At 41.8% G+C, this 24,947-nt stretch overlaps 1 protein-coding gene across 2 annotated transcripts in view; it reads left to right on the top strand.

The window, feature by feature from the left end:
• The first annotated feature begins 9,745 nt into the window (after positions 1 to 9,745).
• Positions 9,746 to 24,947, top strand: part of GJA5 (gap junction protein alpha 5) — an 86,856-nt gene continuing 71,654 nt past the window's right edge. The window contains exon 1 of one of the 2 annotated variants that reach the window (XM_069760662.1): positions 9,746 to 10,068. The gene's annotated coding sequence lies outside the window, so the exon portion shown is untranslated. Of the gene's footprint in view, positions 10,069 to 20,928; positions 21,034 to 24,947 lie in introns of those variants that run through there. The other variant, XM_069760661.1, reaches the window with a different exon arrangement.

The following is a 24,947-nucleotide window of genomic DNA, read 5'->3' as shown; positions in this document are numbered from 1 at the left end:
TACATACATTACTGATCCTGAGTTACATCCTGTATTATAACCCAGAGCTGCACTCACTATTCTGCTGGTGCAGTCACTGTGTACATACATTACATTACTGATCCTGAGTTACATCCTGTATTATAACCAGAGCTGCACTCACTATTCTGCTGGTGCAGCCACTGTGTACATACATTACATTACTGATCCTGAGTTACCTCCTGTATTATACCCCAGAGCTGCACTCACTATTCTGCTGGTGCAGTCACTGTGTACATACATTACATTACTGATCCTGAGTTACATCCTGTATTATACTCCAGAGCTGCACTGACTATTCTGCTGGTGCAGTCATTGTGTACATACATTACATTACTGATCCTGAGTTAGATCCTGTATTATACCCCAGAGCGGCACTCACTATTCTGCTGGTGCAGTCACTGTGTACATACATTACATTACTGATCCTGAGTTACATCCTGTATTATACTCCAGAGCTGCACTCACTATTCTGCTGGTGCAGTCACTGTGTACATACATTACATTACTGATCCTGAGTTACATCCTGTATTATACTCCAGAGCTGCACTCACTATTCTGCTGGTGCAGTCACTGTGTACATACATTACATTACTGATCCTGAGTTACATCCTGTATTATACCCCATAGCTGCACTCACTATTCTGCTGGTGCAGTCACTGTGTACATACATTACATTACTGATCCTGAGTTACCTCCTGTATTATACTCCAGAGCTGCACTCACTATTCTGCTGGTGCAGTCACTGTGTACATACATTACATTACTGATCCTGAGTTACATCCTGTATTATACTCCAGAGCTGCACTCACTATTCTGCTGGTGCAGTCACCGTGTACATACATTACATTACTGATCCTGAGTTACATCTTGTATTATACCCCAGAGCTGCACTCACTATTCTGCTGGTGCAGTCACTGTGTACATACATTACATTACTGATCCTGAGTTACCTCCTGTATTATACCTCAGAGCTGCACTCACTATTCTGCTGGTGCAGTCACTGTGTACATACATTACATTACTGATCCTGAGTTACATCCTGTATTATACCCCAGAGCTGCACTCACTATTCTGCTGGTGCAGTCACTGTGTACATACATTACATTACTGATCCTGAGTTACATCCTGTATTATACTCCAGAGCTGCACTGACTATTCTGCTGGTGCAGTCATTGTGTACATACATTACATTACTGATCCTGAGTTACATCCTGTATTATACTCCAGAGCTGCACTCACTATTCTGCTGGTGCAGTCACTGTGTACATACATTACATTACTGATCCTGAGTTACCTCCTGTATTATACCCCAGAGCTGCACTCACTATTCTGCTGGTGCAGTCACTGTGTGCATACATTACATTACTGATCCTGAGTTACATCCTGTATTATACTCCAGAGCTGCACTCACTATTCTGCTGGTGCAGTCACTGTGTACATACATTACATTACTGATCCTGAGTTACATCCTGTATTATACTCCAGAGCTGCACTCACTATTCTGCTGGTGCAGTCACTGTGTACATACATTACATTACTGATCCTGAGTTACATCCTGTATTATACTCCAGAGCTGCACTGACTATTCTGCTGGTGCAGTCATTGTGTACATACATTACATTACTGATCCTGAGTTACATCCTGTATTATACTCCAGAGCTGCACTCACTATTCTGCTGGTGCAGTCACTGTGTACATACATTACATTACTGATCCTGAGTTACCTCCTGTATTATACCCCAGAGCTGCACTCACTATTCTGCTGGTGCAGTCACTGTGTACATACATTACGTTACTGATCCTGAGTTACATCCTGTATTATACTCCAGAGCTGCACTCACTATTCTGCTGGTGCAGTCACTGTGTACATACATTACATTACTGATCCTGAGTTACATCCTGTATTATACCCCAGAGCTTCACTCACTATTCTGCTGGTGCAGCCACTGTGTACATACATTACATTACTGATCCTGAGTTACATCCTGTATTATACCCCAGAGCTTCACTCACTATTCTGCTGGTGCAGCCAATGTGTACATACATTACATTACTGATCCTGAGTTACCTCCTGTATTATACCCCAGAGCTGCACTCACTATTCTGCTGGTGCAGTCACTGTGTACATACATTACATTACTGATCCTGAGTTACATCTTGTATTATACTCCAGAGCTGCACTCACTATTCTGCTGGTGCAGTCACTGTGTACATACATTACATTACTGATCCTGAGTTACCTCCTGTATTATACCCCAAAGCTGCACTCACTATTCTGCTGGTGCAGTCACTGTGTACATACATTACATTACTAATCCTGAGTTACATCCTGTATTATACTCCAGAGCTGCACTCACTATTCTGCTGGTGCAGTCACTGTGTACAAACATTACATTACTGATCCTGAGTTACATCCTGTATTATACTCCAGAGCTGCACTCACTATTCTACTGGTGCAGTCACTGTGTACATACATTACATTACTGATCCTGAGTTACCTCCTGTATTATACTCCAGAGCTGCACTCACTATTCTGCTGGTGCAGTCACTGTGTACATACATTACATTACTGATCCTGAGTTACATCCTGTATTATACTCCAGAGCTGCACTCACTATTCTGCTGGTGCAGTCACTGTGTACATACATTACATTACTGATCCTGAGTTACATCCTGTATTATATCCCAGAGCTTCACTCACTATTCTGCTGGTGCAGCCACTGTGTACATACATTACATTACTGATCCTGAGTTACCTCCTGTATTATACCTCAGAGCTGCACTCACTATTCTGCTGGTGCAGTCACTGTGTACATACATTACATTACTGATCCTGAGTTACATCCTGTATTATACCCCAGAGCTGCACTCACTATTCTGCTGGTGCAGTCACTGTGTACATACATTACATTACTGATCCTGAGTTACATCCTGTATTATACTCCAGAGCTGCACTCACTATTCTGCTGGTGCAGTCACTGTGTACATACATTACATTACTGATCCTGAGTTACATCCTGTATTATACTCCAGAGCTGCACTCACTATTCTGCTGGTGCAGTCACTGTGTACATACATTACATAACTGATCCTGAGTTACATCCTGTATTATACCCCAGAGCTGCACTCACTATTCTGCTGGTGCAGTCACTGTGTACATACATTACATTACTGATCCTGAGTTACCTCCTGTATTATACTCCAGAGCTGCACTCACTATTCTGCTGGTGCAGTCACTGTGTACATACATTACTGATCCTGAGTTACATCCTGTATTATACTCCAGAGCTGCACTCACTATTCTGCTGGTGCAGTCACTGTGTACATACATTACATTACTGATCCTGAGTTACATCCTGTATTATACCCCAGAGCTGCACTCATTATTCTTCTGGTACAGTCACTGTGTACATACATTACTGATCCTGAGTTACATCCTTTATTATACCCCAGAGCTGCACTCACTATTCTGCTGGTGCAGTCACTGTGTACATACATTACATTACTGATCCTGAGTTACATCCTGTATTATAACCAGAGCTGCACTCACTATTCTGCTGGTGCAGCCACTGTGTACCTACATTACATTACTGATCCTGAGTTACCTCCTGTATTATACCCCAGAGCTGCACTCACTATTCTGCTGGTGCAGTCACTGTGTACATACATTACATTACTGATCCTGAGTTACATCCTGTATTATACTCCAGAGCTGCACTGACTATTCTGCTGGTGCAGTCACTGTGTACATACATTACATTACTGATCCTGAGTTACATCCTGTATTATACCCCAGAGCGGCACTCACTATTCTGCTGGTGCAGTCACTGTGTACATACATTACATTACTGATCCTGAGTTACATCCTGTATTATACTCCAGAGCTGCACTCACTATTCTGCTGGCGCAGTCACTGTGTACATACATTACATTACTGATCCTGAGTTACATCCTGTATTATACTCCAGAGCTGCACTCACTATTCTGCTGGTGCAGTCACTGTGTACATACATTACATTACTGATCCTGAGTTACATCCTGTATTATACCCCATAGCTGCACTCACTATTCTGCTGGTGCAGTCACTGTGTACATACATTACATTACTGATCCTGAGTTACCTCCTGTATTATACCTCAGAGCTGCACTCACTATTCTGCTGGTGCAGTCACTGTGTACATACATTACATTACTGATCCTGAGTTACATCCTGTATTATACTCCAGAGCTGCACTCACTATTCTGCTGGTGCAGTCACCGTGTACATACATTACATTACTGATCCTGAGTTACATCTTGTATTATACCCCAGAGCTGCACTCACTGTTCTGCTGGTGCAGTCACTGTGTACATACATTACATTACTGATCCTGAGTTACATCCTGTATTATACCCCAGAGCTTCACTCACTATTCTGCTGGTGCAGCCAATGTGTACATACATTACATTACTGATCCTGAGTTACCTCCTGTATTATACCCCAGAGCTGCACTCACTATTCTGCTGGTGCAGTCACTGTGTACATACATTACATTACTGATCCTGAGTTACATCCTGTATTATACTCCAGAGCTGCACTCACTATTCTGCTGGTGCAGTCACTGTGTACATACATTACATTACTGATCCTGAGTTACCTCCTGTATTATACCCCAGAGCTGCACTCACTATTCTGCTGGTGCAGTCACTGTGTACATACATTACATTACTGATCCTGAGTTACATCCTGTATTATACTCCAGAGCTACACTCACTATTCTGCTGGTGCAGTCACTGTGTACATACATTACATTACTGATCCTGAGTTACATCCTGTATTATACTCCAGAGCTGCACTCACTATTCTACTGGTGCAGTCACTGTGTACATACATTACATTACTGATCCTGAGTTACCTCCTGTATTATACTCCAGAGCTGCACTCGCTATTCTGCTGGTGCAGTCACTGTGTACATACATTACATTACTGATCCTGAGTTACATCCTGTATTATACTCCAGAGCTGCACTCACTATTCTGCTGGTGCAGTCACTGTGTACATACACATGGGAAGAAGGAATCAATATCACCATTACACACTGAATGGGAAACCACTGGGTAAATCTGACAGGGAGAAGGACTTGGGGATCCTAGTTAATGATAAACTTACCTGGAGCAGCCAGTGCCAGGCAGCAGCTGCCAAGGCAAACAGGATCATGGGGTGCATTAAAAGAGGTCTGGATACACATGATGAGAGCATTATACTGCCTCTGTACAAATCCCTAGTTAGACCGCACATGGAGTACTGTGTCCAGTTTTGGGCACCGGTGCTCAGGAAGGATATAATGGAACTAGAGAGAGTACAAAGGAGGGCAACAAAATTAATAAAGGGGATGGGAGAACTACAATACCCAGATAGATTAGCGAAATTAGGATTATTTAGTCTAGAAAAAAGACGACTGAGGGGCGATCTAATAACCATGTATAAGTATATAAGGGGACAATACAAATATCTCGCTGAGGATCTGTTTATACCAAGGAAGGTGACGGGCACAAGGGGGCATTCTTTGCGTCTGGAGGAGAGAAGGTTTTTCCACCAACATAGAAGAGGATTCTTTACTGTTAGGGCAGTGAGAATCTGGAATTGCTTGCCTGAGGAGGTGGTGATGGCGAACTCAGTCGAGGGGTTCAAGAGAGGCCTGGATGTCTTCCTGGAGCAGAACAATATTGTATCATACAATTATTAGGTTCTGTAGAAGGATGTAGATCTGGGGATTTATTATGATGGAATATAGGCTGAACTGGATGGACAAATGTCTTTTTTCGGCCTTACTAACTATATGTTACATTACATTACTGATCCTGAGTTACATCCTGTATTATATCCCAGAGCTTCACTCACTATTCTGCTGGTGCAGTCACTGTGTACATACATTACATTATTGATCCTGAGTTACATCCTGTATTATACTCCAGAGCTGCACTCACTGTTCTGCTGGTGCAGTCACTGTGGTAACAAAACCATGCAACATAATAGATATACAAGGGGAATTTAAAGCACTAAATAGTGCAGAAAGACCCCTCACCAAACGCAAGAACCAACTCCATAAAGATTACGAGAAAAGGAGTACACCAGGAGCATGTAGGTAATAGAAAATAGTAACAATACTTTATTAAACCACATATGTTAATACAAAAGTGTGACTAATATCATCAAAATAGTATCAAAAAATACAACGTACAAGGATGATAAAAACATGAGTGGGTATCCCCCCGGTGCGTGCTGACTGTGGGGCCAATGTAACAGTTAAAATGTAAACGCATGTCACTGTAGGTTTAACTGTGGCAGGTATATGCTACTTAGTTGACAACACCCAGTGGTATGGCAATCCAAAAGTAAACCGGAGCAGCGCTTACCTATGCAGGGTCCCAGAGCCAGGCACACAGGGAGGGATCCACCAACAGAACCCCCGACGCGCGTTTCGCCCACGAGTTAGATAGCTTTATCAAGGGGAGATAGCTCTGACCGAGTGTGACATCATTAAGTAGCGCCGGCCTGCCGCCATGTAAGCGGTCACCTGTTGTACCCTGGCCAATGGCAGCGGAATGTTCGGCGCATGCGCGCGTCTCAGCCCCAGGCCCCGCGTCACGGAAGGCATCATGCACCGCGAGGGCGCCTGGGAACACACCCAGGACGCACGCGCGGTGCAGGGAAAGATGCCGCCGCGGCGGGGAGCCAGGGGGACAAGACACAGCGCATGCGCGCTACCGCAATAGATCGGCTAAAGGGTATGGGATCTCTCACTGCTGTGAGCCCCAACACAACATCTAATGAAGGGGAACAAACACATCATAGGAACCAACATATGAAACCGAACCACAGAGTACATTTATCATATATAGAGCCCGGCGGTGCAGTTCACAGTGATTTGAATTTCCAGCAGTATCCACCGCAATACATATAGGGCTCCTCTGGTCGGTTATATGTTGGAGATAAGATGGTGGCAGACTCATGTGATTTTGGAGAGAGGTTTCATTCCGGTCAAAGCCAGTAGAATTGTTCCGATGTCACTAACTCAGTCATTGCTGTAGAATAGCTACAAAAGATAATAAGCAAGTAAAAAATAAGTGAAAATTAAAAAAAAAAAAAAAAGGAAACATATTTAAAATCAAACATGAGGATCCCAAATGGGAACCCACTCAAGGGGGGAGGTGTAAACAAGGAAGGGTAACGAATGCACACAAGCAGGACTCATGTTGCAGCTGTTAGGGTAAATGCATAACCACATCATCAATGTCATTATAGGGCTGTAGGGAAACCAGGCACCACACAGAAAACCCAGAACTATAGAAGGTTCAAAGAAAAGAGGAGAAGCTTAGAGACTCATTCAGTCCTTTAGGTGTCATAGTATCAACCCGAATGATCCAACCTGCTTCCCGCTGGGCAAGGGTCTTCTTATAATTCCCACCCCTCGCTCCAAGATGGATACACTCGATGCCTCTGATCTGAAGAGACCCCGCATCGCAGTTGTGAAATTGTTTGAAATGGCGGGGAATAGTCTTCAGATCAGAGGCATCGTCCAGAGAGCGTGCTGCCCGTATGTCCCTCACGTGTTCGCGGACACGTACCCGTAACTCCCTAGATGTCAGTCCGATATAAATTAAAGGACACCCACATGTGGCGTAGTACACTACGTTGGAAGTGCTACACGTGATGTGTTGCCTGATCGTAAATTCTTTACTGCCATCGGAAGATTTGAAAGTTGTGGCCCTTACCATGTTTTCGCATGCCAAACAGTGGCCACATTGGAAAGAGCCGAGGGACGGGCCCCTGGATCCAAAAGGATTGATTAAAGGGGGGACATAATGACTGCGAACCAGCAAGCTACTGAGATTGGGAGATCTTTTAGCGGTCATCAATGGGAAGTCACCCAAAGCATGAGCCAGAGAGGGCTCAGTCATCAGAACTGACCAGTGCCTTTTCAGTATGTCTCTCATATTGGACCATTCGTGGTTATATGTTGCAATAAACCTAATTTTGTTTGTATCTGCTCTCTTACTCCGTCTACTAGCATTAGTATATAGTAGGTCCCTACGGGGCGTCCTCCTAGCCCTCTCAAAGCCCCGTCTAATGCTTCTGCGGCTATATCCGCGATCCCTGAAGCGCCCCTCAAGGTCACCAGCCTGCGCAAAAAACCTTTCATCAGTGGAGCAGATCCGCCTCATTCTTAGGAACTGTCCGACCGGGATAGCCCCAATGGTGGAAGAATTATGTGCTGAATCCGCATGCAGTAGGGCATTCACCGCAGTCGACTTCCTGAAAACGTCAGTCTGGATCCGACGTGTATTGTCGATCTCCAGCTTGACGTCCAGGAAGTCGATCTGCTGTAAATCAAAATTATACGTCAATTTGATGTTTAAAGAATTCTGATTGAGTTGACCCATGAAATCCTCGAGCTGCTGCGCCGTTCCCCCCCACAAAAACAGGACATCATCAATATATCTCAGCCAGCACAGCACATGGTCCGCGGCCCGCACCCCTCCGTCGCCAAAAATATGTCTCTCCCATGAGCCCAGGAAGAGATTAGCGTACGAAGGGGCACAGGCCGCGCCCATGGCTGTGCCACGCCTCTGCAAATAAAACCGGTCCTTGAATTATGGGTCAGGATAAAGCGCAGCAGCTCGAGGATTAACTCACACATGGGGCCACCCAAATCGGAGGTCCCCAAGAAGAGGCGGACCGCAGCCAGACCATGTTCATGATCAATACACGTATACAAGGTCTGCACATCGGCGGTGACCAAGAGGACGCCGGGGTCCACAAGGACACCGTCAACCCGTGAAAGGACGTCCGTCGTGTCTCTAACATAAGATGGTAATACTTCGACCAATGGTTTCAGATAGAAGTCGATAAATTTACAAATGGGGTCACATAATCCCTCAATGCCTGACACGATCGGACGCCCCGGTGGGTCGACGGCGTCCTTGTGGATCTTTGGAAGCAAATAGAACGTGGGTACCTTCGGCGACTTAACTGTTAGACCCTCCAGGACCTTCCTATCTATGATCCCTTCATCAAAAGCCCTCCCGAGGATAGCCTGCAGCTGAGACGCAAAGGAAGACAGAGGATTATAGGTCAACTTAGTGTACGTAGTGTTATCCCTCAATTGGCGAAACACTTCTTTTTCGTATTTATCACATGGCCAGATGACTATATTCCCCCCTTTGTCAGCTGGCTTAATCACTGGTGCAGTCACTGTGTACATACATTACATTACTGATCCTGAGTTACATCCTGTATTATACTCCAGAGCTGCACTCACTATTCTGCTGGTGCAGTCACTGTGTACATACATTACATTACTGATCCTGAGTTACATCCTGTATTATACCCCAGAGCTGCACTCACTATTCTGCTGGTGCAGTCTCTGTGTACATACATTACACTACTGATCCTGAGTTATATCCTGTATTATACCCCAGAGCTGCACTCACTATTCTGCTGGTGCAGTCACTGTGTACATACGTTACATTACTGATCCTGAGTTACGTCCTGTATTATACTCCAGAGCTGCACTCACTATTCTGCTGGTGCAGTCACTGTGTACATACATTACGCTCTTGCCTCCAGCAGACACTTACGGGGCAGCTCCTCATCTGTCATCAGTCATACAATTGTCTTTCTGACTTCCTTTTTGAGAAACTTTTTATGAAATATCAAGTGGCCAGAAGTGAAGGACGTCCTGATCCGGGGCCAAGAGCGGTGTCCCCCGCTGTCTGTGCAGCATCATATTTATACTCGGCGGCTCTTTGTAGGGAGAGCAGGCGGCGATCTGCAGCTCAGTGTCAGGAGGGGTCTGAGCCAGCAACAGATACAGGAGGATCAGGACACGAGTGCTGCCCCCCCGGCACTCACTGTCCCCGGACCTGACCGCTGCACTGATTATGGAGGAGTGGGCAACATGCGGAGGACTCTCAGAATGACACCGGCCGCTGATGAGACTGAAACTTGTCACCAAAAGAATCTGCTTCATCTCAGGATCCTACAACACGACACTAAACCAGGAGGTAACAACTTTCTTACGGCCATTGAGGGGGTTTATAACTTCTGTTACAAATATTGGTTGACCTACGGATGTAGCAGAGCTGAGTTTATTCGTATTTGTCATGTACCCTCATGGTGCTGACCCGTTGATTAGAGATTTACATAGGACTGCAGCTGGTCCCACTACACAACGTCTCTTGGTCATCACCATGAATAGCGAGCGACATGATAAACTCAGCTCTGCTATATCTGTGCATAACACTGTGCATATGGAAAGGAATGTTAGAATGTTGGTGTAACTTGAAGCTCATGGACCCCAATGCAAAATGTACAATAGGACCCCTGAATATCACCGTGTAATGGCAGCCAAAGAAACCACTGGGCCCCCGACGGTCCGGGGCCCGGGAGCAACTGCAATCCCTGCACAGACTGTACAATACAGAAGGAGCAGATCCGGGGCTGTCATCAGGCACAATGCGTTACATAGGACTGCAGGTAACCCCATCACTGTATCCTATAGGGACGATAGACAAATGTAGTCCGGCTGCATCTCCATCATCTAAAGAAAAACAGCACGAAAAAGTGATGGCCGAATTCACACGTGACAAGTTAGCAAATCACATGTTCTCAATACACGGCGAGATCCGAGGACGCTGCACTGTGCGGGGCCAGGATTACTGACACTGTCCTATAAATCATCTATCATCTATCTATTATGTATATATCTATAATCTATCTATTATCTATCTATCTATCTATCTATCTATCTATTATCTATGTATCTATCTATATCTATTATCTATCTATCTATCTATCATCTATCTATTATCTATCTATCTATCTATCTATTATCTATGTATCTATCTATATCTATTATCTATCTATCTATCATCTATCTATTATCTATCTATCATCTATCTATTATCTATGTATCTATCTATATCTATTATCTATCTATCTATCTATCTATCTATTATCTATCTATCTATCTATCTATTATCTATCTATCATCTATCTATTATCTATTTATCTATTATCTATCTATCATCTATCTGTCTATCTATCTATCATCTATCTATCATCTATTATCTATCTATCATCTATCTATTATCTATCTATTATCTATCTATCTATTATCTATGTATCTATCTATTATCTATCTATATATTATCTATCTATCTATCTATCTATCTATCTATCATCTATCTATTATCTATTATCTATCTATAATCTATCTATTATCTATCTATCTATCTATCTATCATCTATCTATTATCTATCTATCTATCTATCTATCTATCTATCTATCTATCTATCTATCTATCTATCTATCTATCATCTATCTATCTATCTATTATCTATCTATCATCTATCTATTATCTATTTATCTATTATCTATCTATCATCTATCTGTCTATCTATCTATCTATCTATCATCTATTATCTATCTATCATCTATCTATTATCTATCTATTATCTATCTATCTATCATCTATCTATCTATTATCTATTTATCTATCTATTATCTATTTATTATCTATCATCTATCTATTATCTATCTATAATCTATCTATTATCTATCTATCTATCTATCATCTATCTATCTATTATCTATCTATTATCTATCTATCTATCATCTATCTATCTATTATCTATCTATAATCTATCTATTATCTATCTATCTATCATCTATCTATTATCTATTTATCTATTATCTATCTATCATCTATCTGTCTATCTATCTATCTATCTATCTATCTATCATCTATCTATCATCTATTATCTATCTATCATCTATCTATCTATTATCTATTATCTATTTATCTATCTATTATCTATTTATCTATCTATTTATCTATCTATTATCTATCTATCTATTACTATCTGTCTATTATCTATCATCTATCTATCTATTATCTATCTATCTATTATCTATCTATTCAATCTATTATCTATCTATCATCTATCTATTATATATTTATCTATTCTTTACTTATCTATTATCTATCTACTCACATGGTCAAAATTGTTGGTCCCCCTCGTTTAATGACAGAAAAACCCACAATGGTCACAAAAATCATTTTAATCTGACAAAAGTAATAATAAATAAAAGATCTATGAAAATGAACAAATGAAAGTCAGACATTGCTTTTCCACCATGCTTCCACAGAATTTTCTAAAATAATAAAACTCATGAAATCGGCCCGGACAGAAATGATGGTTCCTTAACTTAATATTTTGCTGCACAACCTTTTGGGGGAATCACTGGAATCACACGGCCACTTCAGAATAGTCCAATGCTTTCCTCTTAGCCATTCTTGGGTGTTTTCAGCTGTGTGTTTTGGGTCATTATCCTGTTGCAAGACCCATGACCTGTGACTGAGAACAAGCTTTCTGACACTGGGCAGCACATTTCTCTCTAGCATCCTTTGATAGTCTTGAGATTTCATTGTACCCTGCACAGATTCCAGACACCCTGTGCCAGATGCAGCAGAGCAGACCCAGAACATAACAGAGCCTCCTCCATGTTTCACAGTAGGGACAGTGTTCTTTTCTTGATATGCTTCATTTTTCCGTCTGTGGACGTAGAGCGATGTGCCTTGCCAAAAAGTTAAATTTTCGTCTCATCTGTCCATAGGACATTCTCCCAGAAGCTTTGTGGCTTGTCAACATGTAGTTTGGCAAATTCCAGTATGGCTTTGTTATGATTTATTTTCAACAATGATGTCCTTGGTCGTTTCCCATGAAGTCCACTTTGGCTCAGACAACGACGGATGCTGCGATCTGACACTGAAGCTCCTGGAGCTTGAAGTTCACCTTTAATCTGTTTAGAAGTTTTTCTTTTGTTACCATTCGTATTATCCGTCTCTTTGATTTGTCATCAATGTTCCTCCTGCGGCCACGTCCAGGGAGGTCGGCTACAGTCCCAGGGATCTTACATCTCTGAATAATATGTGCAGCTGTAGTCACAGGAACATCAAGCTGCTTGGAGATGGTCGTATAACATTTATCTGTAACATGTTTGTCTAGAATGTTCTTTCTAATCTCCTGAGACAACTCTTTCCTTCGCTTCCTCTGGTCCATGTTGAGTGTGATACCCACCATGTCACCACACAGCACAGTATCTGTAGCCCTATATACCGGCCACGCACTGATTCAGCTCTGCTACACCCCCTATGTAATCCTATAAGACCACTATAATGCTCCACAGTCCATATTATCACAATTTTTTTCTGCGCTCTTCTATTTGTAGGATCTTATGTGGTCGCACAGCGCCCGATCCTCTGTTATCTCTGTGCGGACCCTTCGTGTTGCATAATATACTGTAACATTATACTATACAATAATAAACATGAAGCAAGAAATCCAAACTTCTGCTCGTGTCATAAACGTATTTGCAGCCATTTTTCCAGGTTTTAGTTGTTTTGTTTTTTTTTTTTCTTTCATTCTGAAACGTAAATTATAAAAAAATACATAAAATAAAATAAAAAAAATAATAAAATACAGAAAAAATAATAAAATAAGAATATAAGAAAATACATGTATTACTAAATATAAGACCAGTCATTTGTAGCTGAATGTGCCACTGAGCCGCTCCTTTTGGACAGCTTACAACCCTGAGTATAGCCTGAACCACTTGACAAACTCAGCTCTGTTGCATCTAAAAGGATTAATTAGTCCAAATTAATTATTGTTTGCCCTTATATAAAGAAAAACTCCATCCTGCTGCAGTCGACCCCCGGGACAGCTATATGGCCATATTTGAAACATTAACACATTGATTAAGAAACATATTTCTGACTATATCATGTTATAAAAATAGCATATTTCTGATTACATCAACATTAAATTAAAAAAAAAGCTAAAAAAATTAAAAAGAAATAAAAAAAATACAATTTTTTTTGCTTATTTCTGACAATATCATGTTATAAAAATAACATATTGCTGATTACCTCAAAATTTAATTTAAAAAAAGCTAAAAAAAAATAAAAAGAAATAAAAAAAATACAAATTTTTTTTGCTAAAATAATAAGTCAACTAATAAAACAAGTAAAAACAAAACTGCTGAAAAATTAAAAATGTAAATTTTAATTGCTTTATTACCAAGTTAACAAATAAATAATGAAATAATAATAATAATAATACAAATAATAATAATAATTGTGGAATAATTAAACTAATAATAATAAAGGAATAATAATAAAACTAATAATAATAGAATAATAATAATATTAGTTATACAAAATATAATAATACAAATTATAATAATAATTAAATAAATAATGATAATGTTAATTGAATAATAATAATAATAATAATAATAATAATAATAAAAAATTGATAATAATAATATGAATAAAGAGACTTAAAAAATGATATTTCTCTGGCTTCTGACTTGATCAAGCTTAAATAGTTTATTTTTTGTGTATAAAATATCAGAATAAAAGGTTTACAATTACATAGAAAAAAAATTAAATTAAAAAGGTGGTGACAGCCATTTTTACCATGATTTTGCAGCACTTCCTGAGAAATGCTTTACTGCACTTGATCCAAATTATTTTTTTATATCAAGCAGAGCAATGACAGCCCCCATGTGGACGATTATTGAAGATAATGTTATTTTCGGCCTTGTTTTTGGCCCCGGCGGGGCGGCAGGGCATAGGATTCCAGTTTGTGATCAGTCAGGGGAATGTTTACAGCAGATTCACAGGCGCGAGATTGTCCAAACATTGTAGGTGCGTTCTTCAATTCCACTTCTGTACACAGCAGTCAGGGGAATGTACACACAGGGCAGCCAGCAATATGTCAGCGTATCGGCCTGGGGGGCACGCAGCCCCGCAGTCACCCATCACCCAGCGCCCGGGCCCAGAGTTCAGACACCACCTCTGCCATGTGCTCAACTAAAGCTTCATCTTCATCCAGGAAGGAATCCTGCTAAATTACTGGAATTCTTACAATGGCCAGTGCCACTAAATCATTCCGTAAATCCAGCATCTGATAATCCAAAAAGTCTTATCAACCTACAAAAAGCTGAAATTCTGATAATCCGGCGCCCGACAGACCCCATCAGTGCTGGATTGAGGCAATTTTTTATCTTTCTATGGATCTATCCAGGGTTGGACTGGCCCACCACAGACCCGGAGAATTCTCAGGTGGCCCTGGCTTCTCCTTCAGTCCAAACCTTGCAGCTGCTATGGGGCTCTGGAGTGGGGGAGAAAGGATCTCAGACTCATCCTCTGGTGGGCCCAATGTCCGGGATTGGCATCTGCACCGTCGCAGCTACAGCCACAAAATTTTGCACAGTCACACGTCTGGACCCCGAGAGTGTCATAGGCTATGTTGTGAGGCGAAATTTTAACCCTGCTCGTTTCAATTCACCAAACAATTTTGCCCCTAGCTACATAATGGGGAAAAAGTGAAAGGAATAGTGTTGAAGGCAAATTGACAGCTGCCAGATGTGAACAAGGGGGACTTAAAGAGTGAGAGCGATGGCGCCAAAGAGTATATACCGTACAGTTGCTAAGGTGGGGCCCCGACATGGGATACTCACCACACACGGGGATATGAACACACACACAAAATGCACCACACACTACCACGTGCTTGAACACATATACCACCGTCAGCACACATTTCACCACACATACACCAACCTCGCCACATAAAAGTCGAAACACAAAAGTCGCCGCTCAAAACTCGCCACGCGCAAAACTCACCACATGCAAAACTAGGCTCACACAAAACTCGCCACACGTGCAAAACTCACCTCATGGAAAACTCGCCACACGCAAAACTTGCACACGCGGAAAAATTGCCACATGCACAAAAGTTGCAACACATGCAAAAGTTGCCTCACACAAAACTTGCACCTACTCAAAAGGCACCACACGTAAAACTCGCCACGCGCAAAACTCGCCATGCGCAAAACTTGCTGCACACAACTTGCTACACTAATCTGTCACATGCAACTCGACACACAAAAAGTTGCTACACGCATGTCGCCACACAAAACTCATCTCACAAAAGTCGCTACATGCATGTCGCCACACGCAACTCAACACACACAACTTGACAAACGAAACTCGCCCTAAAACACACACAAGTCTGGTATTATCCTTCAAAAATAAAAATCTGATTAATAAGCAGACAAACTACAACAAATGTACCATATAGGAAATACGGCAGTTGTCAGTCACATGACCTGTCTATTATGTGTATGTGTGAGCTAATATATACTGCCAGGGGGAGGGCTTCCTGTTGGCTGGGGATTTATCAGGCTGCCAATTTAGCTTACAAATACTGAGGTAAAAATGAGCAAATAACGTGTGAACGAGGTCTAATGCAGGGGAGATGACACACAGATATATACTATATACAGGAGAGATGACACACAGGTATATACTATATAGAGGAGGAGATGACATACAGGTACATATATATACAGGAGGAGATGACATACAGGTATATACTATATACAGGAGGAGATGACACACAGGTATATATATATACAGGAGCAGATGACCTACAGGTATATACTATATACAGGAGGAGATGACATACAGGTACAGTGGGGCAAAAAAGTATTTAGTCAGTCAGCAATAGTGCAAGTTCCACCACTTAAAAAGATGAGAGGCATCTGTAATTTACATCATAGGCAGACCTCAACTATGGGAGACAAACTGAGAAAAAAAAATCCAGAAAATCACATTGTCTGTTTTTTTAACAATTTATTTGCATATTATGGTGGAAAATAAGTATTTGGTCAGAAACAAAATTTCATCTCAATACTTTGTAATATATCCTTTGTTGGCAATGACAGAGGTCAAACGTTTTCTGTAAGTCTTCACAAGGTTGCCACACACTGTTGTTGGTATGTTGGCCCATTCCTCCATGCAGATCTCCTCTAGAGCAGTGATGTTTTTGGCTTTTCGCTTGGCAACACGGACTTTCAACTCCCTCCAAAGGTTTTCTATAGGGTTGAGATCTGGAGACTGGCTAGGCCACTCCAGGACCTTGAAATGCTTCTTACGAAGCCACTCCTTCGTTGCCCTGGCGGTGTGCTTTGGATCATTGTCATGTTGAAAGACCCAGCCACGTTTCATCTTCAATGCCCTTGCTGATGGAAGGAGGTTTGCACTCAAAATCTCACGATACATGGCCCCATTCATTCTTTCATGTACCCGGATCAGTCGTCCTGGCCCCTTTGCAGAGAAACAGCCCCAAAGTATGATGTTTCCACCACCATGCTTTACAGTAGGTATGGTGTTTGATGGATGCAACTCAGTATTCTTTTTCCTCCAAACACGACAAGTTGTGTTTCTACCAAACAGTTCCAGTTTGGTTTCATCAGACCATAGGATATTCTCCCAAAACTCCTCTGGATCATCCAAATGCTCTCTAGCAAACTTCAGACGGGCCCGGACATGTACTGGCTTAAGCAGTGGGACACGTCTGGCACTGCAGGATCTGAGTCCATGGTGGCGTAGTGTGTTACTTATGGTAGGCCTTGTTACATTGGTCCCAGCTCTCTGCAGTTCATTCACTAGGTCCCCCGCGTGGTTCTGGGATTTTTGCTCACCGTTCTTGTGATCATTCTGACCCCACGGGGTGGGATTTTGCGTGGAGCCCCAAATCGAGGGAGATTATCAGTGGTCTTGTATGTCTTCCATTTTCTAATTATTGCTCCCACTGTTGATTTCTTCACTCCAAGCTGGTTGGCTATTGCAGATTCAGTCTTCCCAGCCTGGTGCAGGGCTACAATTTTGTTTCTGGTGTCCTTTGACAGCTCTTTCGTCTTCACCATAGTGGAGTTTGGAGTCAGACTGTTTGAGGGTGTGCACAGGTGTCTTTTTATACTGATAACAAGTTTAAACAGGTGCCATTACTACAGGTAATGAGTGGAGGAAAGAGGAGACTCTTAAAGAAGAAGTTACAGGTCTGTGAGAGCCAGAAATCTTGATTGTTTGTTTCTGACCAAATACTTATTTTCCACCATAATATGCAAATAAATTGTTAAAAAAAACAGACAATGTGATTTTCTGGATTTTTTTTTCTCAGTTTGTCTCCCATAGTTGAGGTCTACCTATGATGTAAATTACAGACGCCTCTCATCTTTTTAAGTGGTGGAACTTGCACTATTGCTGACTGACTAAATACTTTTTTGCCCCACTGTATATGCTATATATAGAAGATGACATGCAGGTATATACTATATACAGGGGAGATGACACACAGGTATATACTATATACAGGAGGAGATGACATACAGGTATATACTATATATAGAAGGAGATGACATTCAGGAATATACTATATATAGGGGAGATGATACACAGCAGGGATATACTATATACAGGGGAGATGACATACAGGTATATACTATATACAGATGACATACAGATGTATACTATATATAAGGGAGATGACAAACATGTATATACTGAGGTGATGAGGTGAAAATGAGAGGTGTGAGTGCAAAATGAGAGGAGTGAGGAAAAATAGTGGAGTGATCAGAAAATGACAGATGTGAGGTTGAAATGACAAGTGTTAGGGGGGAATGAGAGGAGTGAGGGAGAAAATGAGAGGTGTGAGGGAGAAAATGAGAGATGTGAGGGGGAAAATGAAAGATGTGATTGGGAAAATGAGAGGCGTGATGGGAAAATAAGAGAAGTGAGGTGCTATAACTAACCACAGATATTTACTATGCCCAGGCAACGCCGGGCTCTTCAGCTAGTCTCCTATATAAAGGTGTGTGTGTGTGTGTGTGTGTATGTCCGGGATTGGCATCTGCACCGTCGCAGCTACAGCCACAAAATTTTGCACAGTCACACGTCTGGACCCTGAGAGCGTCATAGGCTATGTTGTGAGGCTAAATTTTAACCCCGCGCTTTCCAATTCACCAAACAATTTTGCCCCTATCTATATAATGGGGAAAAAGTGAAAGGAAAAGTGTTGGAGGCAAATTGACAGCTGCCAGATGTGAACAAGGGGGACTTAAAGAGTGAGAGCGATGGTGCCAAAGAGTATATACCGTACAGTTGCTAAGGTGGGGCCCCGACATGGGATACTCACTACACACGGGGATATGAACACACACACAAAATGCGCCACACACTACCACGTGCTGCTTGAACACATATCACCCTCAGCACAACTTTCACCACACATACACCAACCTCGCCACATAAAAGTCGAAACACAAAAGTCGCCACTTAAAACTCGCCACGTGCAAAACTCGCCGCATGCAAAACTATTCTCACACAAAACTCACCTCATGGAAAACTCGCCACACGCAAAACTTGCACACATGGAAAAATTGCCACATGCACAGAAGTTGCAACACATGCAAAAGTTGCCTCAAACAAAACTTGCACCTACTCAAAATGCACCACATGTAAAACTCGCCACGCGCAAAACTCGCCATGCGCAAAACTTGCTGCACACAACGTGCTACACTAACAGGGGGAGGGCTTCCTGTTTGCTGCAGATTTATCAGGCTGCCAATTTAGCTTACAAATACTGAGGTAAAACTACTGACCAAATAATGTGTGAACGAGGTCTAATACAGGAGGAGATGACATACAGGTACATACTATATACAGGAGGAGATGACACACAGGTATATACTATGTATAGGAGGAGATGACATACAGGTATATACTATATATAGGAGATGACATACAGGTATATACTATATACAGGAGATGACATACAGGTATATACTATATATAGGAGGAGATGACATACAGGTATATGCTATATACAGGAGGAGATGACATACAGGTATATACTATATACAGGAGATGACATACAGGTATATGCTATATATAGGAGGAGATGATATACAAGTATATACTATATACAGAAGAGATGACATACAGGTATATACTATATACAGGAGGAGTTGACACATAGGTATATACATTATACAGGAGGAGATGACATACAGCAGGTATATACTATTTACAGGGGAGATGACATACAGGTATATACTATATACAGGGGAGATGACATACAGGTATATACTATATACAGGAGATGACATACAGATGTATACTATATATAAGGGAGATGACAATATACTGAGGGGAAAATTAGAGGTGTGAGTTGAAAATGAAAAGGTGTGAGTGCAAAATGAGAGGAGTGAGGGGAAAATAGTGGAGTGATCGGAAAATGACAGATGTGAGGTCGAAATGACAAGTGTTGGGGGGATGAGGGGAGTGAGGGGGAAAATAAGAGGAGTGATTGGGAAAATGAGAGATGTGAGGGGGAAAATGAGAGGCGTGAGGTGCTGTAACTAACCACAGAAATTTACTATGCCCAGGCAACGCCGGGCTCTTCAGCTAGTTGTCATATGTAATAGAAGAAAGAAAATAAAAATGGAGGACTTTTTATTAGCACATGTGGCGGCGTTACAGTTCCATAACAGAACTCATCCCATATCTATCTATTATCTATCTATCTATCTATCTATCTATCTATCTATCTATCTATTATCTATCTATTATCTATCTATCTATTATCTATCTATCTATTATCTATCTATCTATCTATCTATTATCTATCTATCTATTATCTATCTATCTATCTATATACCTATTATCTATCTATTATCTATCATCTATCTATCATCTATCTATTATCTATCTATCTATTATCTATTATCTATGTATTATCTATCTATTATCTATCATCTATCTATCTATCTATTATCTATCTATTATCTATCTATCTATTATCTATCTATTATCTGTCTATCTACCTATTATCTATCTCTCTATCTCATCTCTGTCAGAACCCTTTTGGCACTTTTTGCATATCTCCACCCATTTGGGAGATTTTGTCCAGCTTGTTCCTGCCCCCTCCTCCTCCACAAGGCAATATTTGCTTTATTTAGGTTGCTCATTCTTGCATCCGTCACCATAGTCATTACTTTCTCATTACTTGTGGATCTTGTGATTCGACCTCCTTATCTGTCGGCTGTGAAGGCAAGTGTCTGTGTGTGACGGCTTTTATAGTAATTCTGTTTCTTCTCATTTACTTTACATTTGTTGTTAGAATTCTTACATTATTTTACCTCTCAGCTCTTAGTTTTATCATTAATCTTTGATATTACAGTATTTGCTTTTACGTTTTATGTATTTATTTAATGATCCAACGGTTTCATTTACCAAATATTTTTTTTATTTTCGATGGTTTAGTAATTATGTTTTATTTAGCGTTTTTAATGGTTTTTATATGATCTCTGCATACCTTCCTTTTGTTGTCATTTACTTATTTCTTGTATTAGTTATCAAAAATAGTCGATATTCACTTTTATATCCAGCATTGGGTTGATCTTAGCTTTAGATGTGGTTGAATTTGGTTATTTCAGTCATTCATTTCATGTTTTTGATAGCCGTTCACTTTACTCAAGGAAACTTTAATTTTTATTTTTTGGGGAGTTTTCCACTTTAAATTCCATAGCAACTTGTCAGAAAGTAACAACGGCGGGGTCCATGAGCTCGGATCCCCACTGATTACCAAAAATGCCAGGGCTCCTGTGCACATTTTGGTAAAAATTATATATGGGTGAAATTCCGACCAGTCCTGAAAGGGGGAAGTTGGAACAGTAAACCCCTTTACATTGGAAATTGGTTAAGTCTACATACTTGGACCCCCCCCATCAATGGTAGGTTCTTTGACTGGTCAGAAGATAAATTAAAGGGGAAGCACACTATAAAATTATGTGATGTCAAAGATGTTATTGATGGGGATTCATGGGCTTAGACCTCCAGTTTTTCCAAAATGAATGTGACAGTTCCACTAGAGTGCCTGATACTCTCCAGGACCAGTTGGATTTTAAATATGGACCCCATTGAGGTCCTGAATTTTGCTGCAGAGGGAGGTGACTGTTTCCCCCCTCCACCCCAGTCCCATGACCCGTTGGCCAATTATCCACCCTTTTCTTTTCTTACAGTACCGTGCATGTAAACAGGGCCGGACTGGGACTAAAATTCAGCCCTGGCATTTGAAGTCACACAGGCCCACTTGTCACATGGTGACTGTATAATATCTTTGTACACTTGTAGGTTACAAGAAGTGAGGGGAGTGTAACACGACTATATAACATATAACTACAGCTGTATCCAGCATTACAGCTCAGTCCCCATAGAATGTAATGTAGCCAGTCCCCATAGAATGTAATGCAGCACAGCCCCATAGAATGTAATGTAGCCAGTCCCCATAGAATGTAATGTAGCCAGTCCCCATAGAATGTAATGCAGCACAGCCCCATAGAATGTAATGTAGCCAGTCCCCATAGAATGTAATGCAGCCAGCCTGTTATGATCTGGTGGCCTTGGAGCAGCATGAGACGTACTCTGGAGAAGGTGGTCCCTGTACTGACCGCAAACCCTGAACCTAGCAGCACAACTAGAAGTAGCCGTGGGGGGTACCTAACACTCCCTAGACCCCTCGACACAGCCTAAGAACTAACTTCCCTTAAAGACAGAAACAGGAAACCTATCTTGCCTCAGAGAAAATCCCCAAAGGATAGACAGCCCCCCACAAATATTGACTGTGAGAGGAGAGGGAAATAACATACGCAGACATGAAATCAGAATTTAGCATAGGAGGCCATACTAGCTAAAAAGAAAGAATAGAACAGAGTACTATGCGGTCAGTATAAAAACACTAGAAAATATCCACCGCAGAAAATACGGATCACCACATCTGACTAAAGACATGGGGGGTATATCTGCATCTCCAGAGAAATAGCTAGGCTGCAAAAAATCCTTCACAGACAAAGCTGGACAAGACAAAACATGAAAATGCACAGAACTATAAGGTCCACAGCAGGTGGACAGCAAAAACAAAGCCAGGACTTATCTTTGTAGAAAAGCACAGCAAACTGGAGAGACCAGCAGGGAAGTGAATCCTTCAAGAACAATGGACAACTGGCACTGACTAAAGGATCAAGCAGGACTAAATAGCTGATTTCAAATTGCAAAAAGTGAACACACCTGATAGATGCTGCAATCCACAGACAGCCGCACTACCACTCATAACCACTGGAGGGAGCCCAAGAGCAGAATTTAATTCACAACACCAGCCCCATAGAATGTAATGCAGCACAGCCCCCATAGAATGTAATGCAGCACAGCCCCCATAGAATGAAATGCAGCACAGCCCCCATAGAATGAAATGCAGCACAGCCCCCATAGAATGTAATGCAGCACAGCCCCATAGAATGTAATGCAGCCAGCCCCATAGATGATCTCTGCTGATGGGAGATGATCTCTGCTGATGGGAGATGATCTCTGCTTATGGGAGATGATCTCTGCTTATGGGAGATGATCTCCGCTGATGGGAGATGATCTCCGCTGATGGGAGATGATCTCTGCTGATGGGAGATGATCTCTGCTGATGGGAGATGATCTCCGCTGATGGGAGATGATCTCCACTGATGGGAGATGATCTCTGCTGATGGGAGATGATCTCTGCTGATGGGAGATGATCTCTGCTGATGGGAGATGATCTCTGCTTATGGGAGATGATCTCTGCTTATGGGAGATGATCTCCACTGATGGGAGATGATCTCTGCTGATGGGAGATGATCTCTGCTGATGGGAGATGATCTCTGCTGATGGGAGATGATCTCTGCTGATGGGAGATGATCTCTGCTGATGGGAGATGATCTCCGCTTATGGGAGATGATCTCCACTGATGGGAGATGATCTCTGCTGATGGGAGATGATCTCTGCTGATGGGAGATGATCTCTGCTGATGGGAGATGATCTCTGCTGATGGGAGATGATCTCTGCTGATGGGAGATGATCTCTGCTTATGGGAGATGATCTCTGCTGATGGGAGATGATCTCTGCTGATGGGAGATGATCTCTGCTTATGGGAGATGATCTCTGCTGATGGGAGATGATCTCCGCTGATGGGAGATGATCTCCGCTGATGGGAGATGATCTCCGCTGATGGGAGATGATCGCCACTGATGGGAGATGATCTCTGCTGATGGGAGATGATCTCTGCTGATGGGAGATGATCTCTGCTGATGGGAGATGATCTCTGCTGATGGGAGATGATCTCTGCTGATGGGAGATGATCTCTGCTGATGGGAGGTGATCTCTGCTTATGGGAGATGATCTCTGCTGATGGGAGATGATCTCCACTGATGGGAGATGATCTCTGCTGATGGGAGATGATCTCTGCTGATGGGAGATGATCTCTGCTGATGGGAGATGATCTCTGCTTATGGGAGATGATCTCTGCTGATGGGAGATGATCTCTGCTGATGGGAGATGATCTCTGCTGATGGGAGATGATCTCTGCTGATGGGAGATGATCGCCACTGATGGGAGATGATCTCTGCTGATGGGAGATGATCTCTGCTGATGGGAGATGATCTCTGCTGATGGGAGATGATCTCTGCTGATGGGAGATGATCTCTGCTTATGGGAGATGATCTCTGCTTATGGGAGATGATCTCCACTGATGGGAGATGATCTCTGCTGATGGGAGATGATCTCTGCTGATGGGAGATGATCTCCGCTGATGGGAGATGATCTCTGCTGATGGGAGATGATCTCCGCTGATGGGAGATGATCTCTGCTTATGGGAGATGATCTCTGCTGATTGGGGATTTACAGGTTATTGAATTTCACACTTTTCCCTCTTTCTTCCTTTCTGCACCTTGGATGTTTAGGCACTAATAGACTTGAACTCAGCCCCTGTGAAGACCAGAAATGCTGGTTTAACCATTTGATGTTGAGAAATCACTAATCATTACGTTTATTGCCTCTAATTGGTAAACAGTATACTTTTGCAGGATTTTGTATTGAGTTTGGTAGGGTTTCTCCATAACACACAGTAACAGCCCTCCAGCAAGAATCAGCCATCAGAACATTCT

This window comes from Ranitomeya imitator, chromosome 3 (genome assembly GCF_032444005.1).
Source record: "Ranitomeya imitator isolate aRanImi1 chromosome 3, aRanImi1.pri, whole genome shotgun sequence".
NCBI lineage: Eukaryota > Metazoa > Chordata > Amphibia > Anura > Dendrobatidae > Ranitomeya > Ranitomeya imitator.
This window is presented reverse-complemented; position numbering and strand designations above follow the sequence as displayed.